We start from the raw sequence: 12,439 nt of genomic DNA on the forward strand, positions 1-12,439 counted from the left end.
GACATGAAGTTTTACCCAGGTTCAGGCCCTCTCGATGGAGGTAAAACCCTACGTCCTGCTTGATTAATATTGATGATATGGGTAGTACAAGAGTAGATCTACCACGAGATCAGAGAGGCTAAACCCTAGAAGCTAGCCTATGGTATGATTGTTGATGTGTATGTTGTCCTACGGACTAAAACCCTCCGGTTTATATAGACACCGGAGAGGGTTAGGGTTACATAGAGTCGGTTACAATGGTAGGAGATCTGAACATCCGTATCGCCAAGCTTGCCTTCCACGCCAAGGAAAGTCCCTTCCGGACATGGGACGGAGTCTTCAATCTTGTATCTTCATAGTCCAGGAGTCCGGCTGAAGGTATAGTTCGGCTATCCGAACACCCCCTAATCCAGGACTCCCTCAGCAGTCACCGAACCCGTACAAATGGCAACCCTTGGGGGCGGTCACCGAACCCGTACACTTTGGCAACCCTTGGGGGTGGTCATCGGTACCCGTCAAATTGCTCGGGGCGATCTCCACAACCTAATTGGAGACCCCGACGCTTGCCCGGAGCTTTACACCACAATGATTAAGCTCCGAACACCACCAACCGTCTAGGGCGCCAAGGCACCCAAGAGGAACAAGCTCTAGGGTGCCGAAACACCCAAGAGTAATAAGCTTCTCAAACTTCACTTCCACGTATCACCGTGGAGAACTCAAACCGATGCACCAAATGCAATGGCAAGGGCACACGGAGTGCCCAAGTCCTTCTCTCCCAATCCCACCAAAGCAACTAATGCTAGGGAAGAAAATGAGAGGAAGAACGAAAGAAGAACATGAAGAACTCCAAGATCTAGATCCAAGGGGTTCCCCTCATGTAGAGGAGAAAGAGATTGGTGGAAACGTGGATCTAGATCTCCTCTCTCTTTTCCCTCAAGAACTAGCAAGAATCATTAGAGGGATTGAGAGTAAGCAAGATCGAAGAAGGTCAACAATGGGGGAAGAACACGAAATAAAAGGATAAGGTTCAATGGGGAAGAAGACCCCCTTTTATAGGTGGGGAAAAATCCAACCGTTATGCTCACAGCCCGCACAGAGCAGTACTACCGCTAGGGCGGTAGTACCCCTTTGAAAAACAACAACGAGGAGGCAAAAGGCCAGTAGAACCGCCGAAGCAGTACTACCGCTCGTCCTCACGGTACTACCGCTAGGGATCGCGGTACTACCGCAAAGGGTAGCGGTACTACTGCTAGCGAGCGATACTAAAAAATACATCCGGGCCTACCACCACAGGACTTGGGACGAGTTTTTGGTCCGGAGCGGTACTACCGTTTGCAAAAAATTACATCCACTCCAATTCGCGGTAGTACCGCTGCAGCCTTTTCAGAACATCAAAACTGTCACAACTTTTGCAAACGGACTCCAAATTCGATGAAACCAAGTTTGTTAGAAAGCTAGCGACAAGGGCTAACACAATCTTGATAGAAATACCAATAAGAAGAAAATGAGAAAAGGCCCAAAATAAAATGGTGAGAACCATTCCTCGTATAAGACCGGTAAAACCTCCAACACCGAAAACATCATAGAAGACGCATGCAAACTCCATTTTCGATGAACTCAAGCTTGTAATCAAGATGACCATAAGCTCTAAGACTCACAAAGAGAACCAAACAAGAACCAAGAAACATGATGCAAGGATGCAATGGTTTGAGCTCTCTACTAACGATACGATCAAGCAACCAACTTGAGAGCCCCCCTTGATAGTACGGCAAACGATCCTATAACCCGGTCTCCCAACTACCACCACGAGACCGGTAAAATAGAAAGCCTATCAAGGGCAAACCTTTGCCTTGCACATGGTCCACTTGAGCTAGATGATGACGATCTTGACTCCCTCAAGTTGGACCACCTTTCTTGATTGCGTTGGCTCGATGAAGACTGATGATTGCTCCCCCATACTCCACTATGGGTGAGCCACTCTTCGGCACATCTTCACAAGTCCATTGACACCATAATGGATGGCAAGCTTCAAGAACTTGATCTCTTCGTGGTGCTCCACCTGAACTTGCACACGGCAATCTTGATGACGATCACCATTTGATGTCATCCTTTCCATGGGTTGTATGATATCTTCCTCTTGACGCAAGCCCATGGACACGTACCTAACCCCACATAGAACTCTCACATAGACCATGGGTTAGTACACAAAGTGCAATGGACAATGCTTACTATACCATGGGATCACTTGATCCCTCTCGGTACATCTTTTACGCTTTGTGAGTTGATCAACTTGATTCACTCTTGACATAGTCTTGATCAACCTTGAATATTTCCAACTCTCTTTGTTTGGATGATGTCATGAAGGTAAACATGAATGATCACACAATCTTCTTCTTCAAGACATGCTTGCAATAAGCTCAACACTCACATGACCAATCTTTGGATAATTCCTTAATAGCACATTGGTCAACACATAAACTCCTTGAAACGAACACATGGACTTCAAGAAATGCCTATGTACAAATCCTTCAAATATAACTCAATGCAACCATTAGTCCATAGAGAATGTCATCAATTACCAAAACCACACATGGGGGCACCGCATGTCCTTTCAATCTCTCCCATTTTGGTAATTGATGACAATCACTTTCAAGAGAGTTTATATAAGGAATTCTACATCACCATGCTATGCAACAACCAATAATGCATGCGTAGGAGATGTGTATGCTTAGGAACAAACCAAAGCCAGAAGAGACAACTCTCTAAACTTCTCCACAAAACTCTCTGAAACTTCTCCCCCATTGGCATCGATTGCAAAAATGGGCTAAAAGCTTAGAAGGCCAATATAAAATGTGTTCCTCCATAAATTGTGTATTTCTCAACAAGAGAGTGGAATGCAATAGACATATCCAACGGTAAATACTTGGAGGAAGACAAACTATATTGAGGCCCAAAGATTGCAAAAGGAAGATATGCCACAAAGACATAATCAAAGAGAGAAACAAGCAATCAAGCAATCAAAAGATACCAATTGAAGCAAGCTATCAAAAGATACCAATTGAACCAACTAGGCCAATGATCCTATGAGCCACATGAATAAAGGATATTATGATAAGAGCGGAGCAGTGTTCTAAACAAACTAGAGAAGCTCCCCATGATTTGTGCACATCAAGAATTTTTGTATTTGGATACAAAGTGCACAAAATAGGATCATAGCTCCCCCAAAATCAATAGAAACTTGCAACGAGTGCAAGAGGGCATATAGGAAACTAAGCCTAAAACTTGCAATAAACACATGGTTGAGCAACAAGTAAGAGAGACAACTTAAGAGTGGGCTCAACCAAAAAGATATGTGTGAGTCAAGGCAATGCACTTGAGAAGACTAATGTACAGAAGAGCATTAAGCATCAATAAAGTCTTCAAAGAATGAGGCACACGGTGCAAGGCCTATCATTCCCACACACAACTAGCAAATGGGTTCACAAGCTTACTAATAAGCATATAGAGAACCTATGCTTGTGACAACCCGTGGTGAAGATAGAAGATGAAAGGCACATCAAGACGAGGGATGCCAATTAAGATGGCAAAAACCTCGTAAAGATAAGCATGAGGAAAATAATCTTCACCACACAAGAGCGCATCTAGATGCAACGATAGAAAACATGCACTCAAGGCAAAAGCTTTCACGGAGCCACCAAAGAAATAACATAAGAAAGACAAGGTGGACGTGAAAGAAAGGATATCATCTAGATATGCAACTTCTCTCAAGTGTATAAGATTCTAGGTAGACGAAATTATGATGATATATATATATCTACAAAGAAGGATGTACACCCGAAGTAGTTACAACATGAAGGAACAAGATATCTAAAAGGAAGTCATACATATACCAATAAGATATTTTCTTGAGAGCATAGCACATGACTAGATATGGTCTTATTGTATATAAATGAATTCCAACCACACGAACATCAAAGACATCACAACTAGCAACAAGACATCATTGTTGGGATGCTTTGAGAAAGGAAACAAGTATCACAAGAAAGAATGGATAACATGCCATGATACAACCTACACAAGTTTGATGCAAGAAATGTGTGCATGAAGTATATGAAGATACTTGTTACCGAGATAACATTGGAAGGATGTAGTAGATACCAATTGAAGGTACAAAGTAGTCCATTGATCATCCTAGCTTGACTCCAATAAGAACATGGTGACAACACCTTCCTTGTGAGTGAGCCGAGCATCCAATGCATCTCCACTTGTTCCTAGAACAACAACACAAACAAAATGGTACCCAAACTCATTGGGACCAAAGAGTTAGAGAACCAACAACACATAGGACAAACTCCACATAAATATGTGCATATAGATATGAAAATGAATTTCATGCACATCTCATCCAATTTGAGACTTGGTGGAGTTCCCCCTATATATTGGGTCAAAGAAAGAAAACATGCCAAAGAAACTACAAGAAGTAAATATGCATGCTCAAGACTTTCCAGAACTGAGACCAAAAGACAAAGAAATACCAAGCGAAGAAAAGATACCAAATGAATAAATCATCACTTGGAGGATATCCATAAAAGATACATCAAGGAATGAGATATCCATTGATACACTCAAAAAGAAAGATGTCAAACTCCCAAAAGAGAGAATGGTTCCAAACAAACCAAGCCCTTCTACAAAGTTTCATGATGGCACAAAGCACCAAAAAGAAACGGCTTGCCTTCCACAAACACACACTTGATAAGGATCACAAGATGAGTGTTTTATAGAGAATAGGATAGCTCCCCGAAGACTAGTGCATTATAGAGAATTTGCATTTGAATACAAAATGCACGAGGTGGGATCACCACTTTCACTATATCTAGAAAACACTAGACAAGGTCAAGAAATTAACAAGATCCACAAGTGGTATGGAATACAATGGGAGTTGACACAATCCTAGGCAAGAGGCAAAGCAAATAAAAGCAAAGGCCAATGTAAAGATGATCAATAATTTCTACCACACATAAGTGAGTACCAATTGTCAAAAGACAAGAAGTATTTGGAAATAATTCCCGGTGGTAGATAACAAGGATATCCAACATCATCTTCACACCAAACAAAAAGCAAATTGCAACTTGTAGAGCTAACATGCCACCTAGGAACAAGATAATTTACAATATCAATTCTAGGTGTCAATATCTCAAATTTACACATTTTCTAGGCTAGTAATATACACTTAGCATATTACTCCCCCATAATGTGATACCAATTAGAGATAAACAAGGGGCAAAATAACGATCCAACACGAGATAATTAATGGACAATATAGAATTTGAATTTCTCATGAGAAGACATACCACATAGTGACTAGATAATCTTGAAATATCAATACTAGATGGTATTACTCATGTACACACATATATAGGATTGTGAGGTGCACAAAGCACATCGCTCCGCCATAATGGGATATTCCATTAACCTCTCACAAGAGCCAATTAAGAAAAGAACAAGATGCAAAAGGCTCAATGCATGACACACACGTACATGATGTGCAAACCAACACACACATACTTGATTGCTCAAGATAATCAACTTGGAAGCACAACATATACAAACACATGCAAGGAACAAAACCAAACATGCAAAGGGGGTAAGTAACTATCAATGTAAACACTTTAAGCACGAGTTACCGCATGGAGAAACATTGGATATAAGATAGAAACTTGATAATTCGAATAACTTGGCTTGAGACAATTAGAATGATGAAGTCCCCTTAATTCTTCATAAAGTAGCCAAGTCTCCAATGCCCTCCAACAACACCTATTGATCAAGTTTGAGCTTGTTGGTCCCCAACCAAGTTGGGTCCTAAGAGGTTAGTCACAATAGGCTTGGCTACCCAAATGGTTCTCTTCTTGACACCACTTTGAGTACCAACAACTTTGGCAAACACATTGCCAACCTTATCCTTCCCAAGAGAATAGATATCATCAATAATAATTGGGTTGGATAAGTTACCACTAGTGCATGAAGAGGCGAGGTGACTTTTCTCACGACATAAGTAGCAACGTCTACTCTTCACTTTCTTCTCACTTGATTTCTCAACTTGAGAAGCATTAGCTTGAGGATTCTTGGGAAGAGGACTTTCTTCAACTTGTGGTTGAGCATGAGATCGAACTTGTGGCCGCTTCCCTTGTTGCTTGTCACTAATGGCCTTCTTCTTTAATGGGCAAGATCTAACATGATGCCCTTCTACTTTGCACTTGAAGCAAACAATCTTGGCCGAATTCTTGACTTGTTCTTGGCCCTTCTTTTTGTTCATCTTGGACTTCTTCTTCTTCTTGGAGTTGAATCCAAGTCCACCTTTGTCATTGGGGGATTTTTGCACACTCAAGATATTGTTGAGTATGAATTTCCCTTCATGACTCTTTTCCAAGTCTTTCTTCAAAGAAGTGACTTGGGCCTTGAACTCTTTGATTTCCTCTACATGGTTAGTCTCAACACAAGTACTAGAGGAAGTATAAGCTTCATTGTTAGAGCAACAAGGCAAGGAAAGCAATTCATCACAAGATGTACCAACATTGTGAGTAGAAGAACAAGGACTAGCACATTGCAACATAGCATTTTGACTAGAAGTAGTGCTAGTATCCACATGAGGCTCACTAGATGTTACCTTAGCAATCATGGCTTCATGAGATATCTTTAGCACATTATGGGATACTAGAAGATTATCATGAGAGCTTTTCATGACTTTCTTCCAATTTCCCATAATTGCTAGATAGCAACTCAAGTTGAGCCCGTAGCTCAACATTCTCCTTCAAAATGGATGCTTCACAAGTAATAGAGTTAGTAGCACAAGCATCATCATTAACAACAATAGAAGAGGACACTTTGGCAAGCTCTTTTAAGTAAGAAGCTTCAAGTTGAGTATGAAACTCGGTGAGTTTGATGAGCTCACCCTTCATGACCCTTGAGCCATTTTCAAGGTGCTCAAAATCCTCAAGGAGTCTAGCATGAGCAACTTCAAGCTTAGCATTTTTAGTTTTGAAATCATTGGCCACCTCGAGTGCTCTATCATGAGATTCCTTTATTCTAGATAATTCTAGAGCAAAGGTCTCCTCAAGAGATTCGGATGTGGTTTGTTCATGTTCAAGAGCTTGAGATAGCTCCGCGATCTCATTTGCGTAATCACGCTCATGAGCTTCCATTTTCTCAATGGTGGCCTCATGCTCCTATAGATGAGATTCCAACTCCTCAATGTATATCTTGCCTTCAATGGAAATAGACATGATTTCCATGAATTTGGAACGAGCAAGTTTATTTCTGTGAAGAGCTTTAAAAATCAATTCCCCCTTAGTTTTTAAGGAGGCAACATTATCATTCTCTTCATCATAATCAACATCATCATCACTCTTGCCATCATCACAAGATATATTGGGATTCAAAGTGGGACATACCTTTGAAGCCTTGGCCATAAGGCAAAATGCAATAGATGATGATGTAGGATCCGTTGATGCACCATTCAAGACCACATCTTGTTCCATGGGGTGTTGGGTTTCCTCTACATTGTTAGCACAACAATTCGAGGACATATATGCATTTTTATCATGGCAACAAGACATTGTAAACATATCATCATGAGATTTAGTCAAGCAATTTCTACATGATATGCAAGAACTATCAACACAAGCATGTGAAACATTTGGAGTTCTTGAATTTTTAAAGCCCAAAGAAGGAGCATTGCAATAAGATAGTGATGAAGGATCATCCACAATAAACATACTATCATCATTGCAATGACCAACACTACTCACCATATCATTACCTTGTGGCAAACCACATGTAGGTGAAGTAGAAGAAGTTGAGAAGACTGTATGGCCGGATGTGGAGGGAGAACAATCATCCCCACAAAAATTGGACACGCCATATTTATCTTGAAGCTTTGTCCACAACTCATGAGCATCCCGGAACGGCATGAGTTGAAATATAACTACATTGCTCAAAGCGTCGAAAAGCACATTAGAAGCTTGAGCATTGAGATAAGAGTTTTTCTCATCCTCTAAAGATAATCTTTGGGGATCCTTTGGAGGAGAAAAACCCATATCTACAATTCGCTCTAAATTTGGGTCCATGACCCTAAAGAGATTAAGCATGTGAATTACCCAAACATCAAAATTTGTGCCATCGAAACTAAGAGTGTCAGAGAATCCTAAACCCCTAGTCGACATCCTTACTCTCTAGGCGGTTAAGCCCTATAAAGAGAGACGAGACTCTGATACCAATTGAAAGATCGTGGATGTCGCCTAGAGGGGGGTGAATAGGCGCTTTCAAAATAATTACGGTTTAGGCTTGAACAAATGCGGAATAAACCTAGCGGTTAATTTGTCAAGCACAAAACCTACAACAACTAGGCTCACCTATGTGCACCAACAACTTAAGCTAAGAAAGACAAACTACTAGGTGATAGCAAGATATATGACAAGAAACAATACGGCTATCATAAAGTAAAGTGCATAAGTAAAGGGCTCGGGTAAGAGATAATCGAGGCACGCGGAGACGATGATGTATCCCGAAGTTCACACCCTTGTGGATGCTAATCTCCGTTTTGAGCGGTGTGGAGGCACAATGCTCCCCAAGAAGCCACTAGGGCCACCGTAATCTCCTCACGCCCTCGCACAATGCAAGATGCCGTGATTCCACTAAGGGACCCTTGAGGGCGGTCACCGAACCTGTACAAATGGCAACCCTTGGGGCGGTCATCGAACCCGTACACTTTGGCAACCCTTGAGGGCGGTCACCGGTACCCGTCAAATTGCTCGGGGCGATCTCCACAACCTAATTGGAGACCCCGACGCTTTCCCGGAGCTTTACACCACAATGATTAAGCTCCGAACACCACCAACCGTCTAGGGCGCCAAGGCACCCAAGAGGAACAAGCTCTATGGTGCCCAAACATCCAAGAGTAATAAGCTTCTCAAACTTCACTTCCACGTATCACCGTGGAGAACTCAAACCGATGCACCAAATGCAATGGCAAGGTCATACGGAGTGCCCAATTCCTTCTCTCCCAATCCCACCAAAGCAACTAATGCTAGGGAAGAAAATGAGAGGAAGAACGAAAGAAGAACACGAAGAACTCCAAGATCTAGATCCAAGGGGTTCCCCTCACTTAGAGGAGAAAGTGATTGGTGGAAACGTGGATCGAGATCTCCTCTCTATTTTCCCTCAAGAACTAGCAAGAATCATTGGAGGGATTGAGAGTTAGCAAGATCGAATAAGGTCAACAATGGGGGAAGAACACGAGCTAAAAGGATAAGGTTCAATGGGGAAGAAGACCCCCTTTTATAGGTGGGGAAAAATCCAACTGTTATGCTCACAACCCGCACAGAGCGGTACTACCGCTAGGGCAGTAGTACCCCTTTAAAAAACAACAGCGAGGAGGCAAAAGAACAGTAGAACCGCCGGAGCGGTACTACCGCTCGTCCTCATGGTACTACCGCTAGGGATCGTGGTACTACCGCAAAGGGTAGTGGTACTACTGCTAGCGAGCGGTACTAAAAAATACATTCGGGCCTACCACCGCAGGACTTGGGACGAGTTTTTCGTCCGGAGCGGTACTACCGCTGTAGGAGCCGCGGTAGTACCGCTCTGGAGCGGTAGTAAAAAATTACATCCGCTCCAATTCGCGGTAGTACCGCTGCAGCCTTTTCAGAACACCAAAACTGTCACAACTTTTGCAAACGGACTCCGAATTCGATGAAACCAAGTTTGTTGGAAAGCTAGTGACAAGGGCTAACACAATCTTGATAGAAATACCAATAATAAGCAAATGAGAAAAGGCCCAAAAGAAAATGGTGAGAACCATTCCTCGTATAAGACCGGTAAAACCTCCAACACCGAAAACATCATAGAAGACGCATGCAAACTCCATTTTCGATGAACTCAAGCTTGTAATCAAGATGACCATAAGCTCTAAGACTCACAAAGAGAACCAAACAAGAACCAAGAAACATGATGCAAGGATGCAATGGTTTGAGCTCTCTACTAACGATACGATCAAGCAACCAACTTGAGAGCCCCCCTTGATAGTACGGCAAACGATCCTATAACCCGGTCTCCCAACTACCACCACGAGACCGGTAAAATAGAAAGCCTATCAAGGGCAAACCTTTGCCTTGCACATGGTCCACTTGAGCTAGATGATGACGATCTTGACTCCCTCAAGTTGGACCACCTTTCTTGATTGTGTTGGCTCGATGAAGACTGATGATTGCTCCCCCATACTCCACTATGGGTGAGCCACTCTTCGACACATCTTCACAAGTCCATTGACACCACAATGGATGGCAAGCTTCAAGAACTTGATCTCTTCGTGGTGCTCCACCTGAACTTGCACACGACAATCTTGATGACGATCACCACTTGATGTCATCCTTTCCATGGGTTGTATGATATCTTCCTCTTGACGCAAGCCCATGGACACGTACCTAACCCCACATAGAACTCTCACGTAGACCATGGGTTAGTACACAAAGTGCAATGGACAATGCTTACTATACCATGGGATCACTTGATCCCTCTCGGTACATCTTTTACACTTTGTGAGTTGATCAACTTGATTCACTCTTGACATAGTCTTGATCAACCTTGAATATTTCCAACTCTCTTTGTTTGGATGATGTCATTAAGGTAAACATGAATGATCACGCAATCTTCTTCTTCAAGACATGCTTGCAATAAGCTCAACACTCACATGACCAATCTTTGGATAATTCCTTAATAGCACATTGGTCAACACATAAACTCCTTGAAACCAACACATGGACTTCAAGAAATGCCTATGGACAAATCCTTCAAATATAACTCAATGCAACCATTAGTCCATAGAGAATGTCATCAATTACCAAAACCACACATGGGGGCACCGCATGTCCTTTCATCATGGTCTAAGGAAATGATACTTGACATTCGGAAAAGCTATAGCAAACGAACTACACGATCTTTGAGCTATGCTTAGGATTGGGTCTTGTCCATCACATCATTCTCCTAATGATGTGATCCCGTTATCAATGACATACAATGTCCATAGTCAGGAAACCATGACTATCTTTTGATCAACGAGCTAGTCAACTAGAGGCTCATTAGGGACGTGTTGTGGTCTATGTATTCACACATGTATTACGATTTCTGGATAACACAATTATAGCATGAACAATAGACAATTATCATGAACAAAGAAATATAATAATAACCATTTTATTATTGCCTCTAGGGCATATTTCCAACACGGCCCTCCCGCCAAGGACGAGCTACTTTCATTTTCGGGGTTTTTGTGTGGATTCTAAACAGCGGCACACGAGTCAGGACGGCCAAAACGACAAAATTAACTTTGGGTTGCGGCACAACCGGCACTTCACACACGGATGTGTTACCCTTGGTATTCCATGGAGTACCAATGAATCTAGCCAAAAAAATATAACAAATATTACTTATATAGATTGAAGGCGCTTGTTTCTTTTGGCTATAGGTAATTGAAGCCGCTATTTTTTATTTTTTTAAGGAAAAATACATCGTTCCACTTTATTCAACGATGATGTTCATAGGGATCATTACAAGATCATGTGGAGCGCCAAGCCAAACATGGCGGTCAACTAATAGAGAAAAAAGGGATCTAGCTAAATTGTGAGCTTCAAAATTGCTCTTCCTACTCTCGAAACAAAAATTACAAGACTTGAACTCCGCCTTCCTTGCGTTGATCTCTCTGACTATGGCCCAGTTACTTCCTCCTGTTCCAACTTCAATATCTTTCACCACAGAATGTTAGTCAGAAGATATCAAGAGACGCCGCACATCCGAATCCATAGCCAATGCTAGGGTTTCCCTACAAGCTAAAGTCTGAAGAGTAGACAAATTGAATAAAAAATACACAGATTGAAGCCCACACGCCACCGGTCCAGCCCAGCCCACGCAATAGGAAAACATCCCTGAAGGCCTCAAGCGATCAAGCCTTTGTCTAGCGTCAAACCTATATCTAGCTTATAGTGAGATGTACGCTCGGCTCGCCTAAAGCATTTTCACACGCATCATTTCTTGGCCGGCCATTTAGCGGGTGTGGTTCATTTTTTTTCATTTTCCTTTTTCTTCTCTTTTTCATTTTCTTTTTATTTTTCATTTTGGTTTCTCTCTTTCTTCACCGATTATCTCTAATTGTCGGGTCTCTTTGTTTTTTCATCGGTTTTCTTCATTTCTTTCTTGGTTTTCACAAGTTTGTCTTTTCTTTGTTTATTTTTCCTTTGTTCCTTTCTCAGCTTTCAATATTTTTTTGCTTTTGTTTCTTTCTATGTTATCTATTGTTTCTTTCATGGTTTTCATTGATTTTCTTTTTTTTCTTCTCAATTTTCACTGTTTTCATTCTTTTGCATTGGTTTTATTTTTTTTTCATTTCCTTTATTTGCTTTCATGGTTTTCA

This window comes from Triticum aestivum, chromosome 5A (assembly GCF_018294505.1).
Source record: "Triticum aestivum cultivar Chinese Spring chromosome 5A, IWGSC CS RefSeq v2.1, whole genome shotgun sequence".
Lineage (NCBI taxonomy): Eukaryota > Viridiplantae > Streptophyta > Magnoliopsida > Poales > Poaceae > Triticum > Triticum aestivum.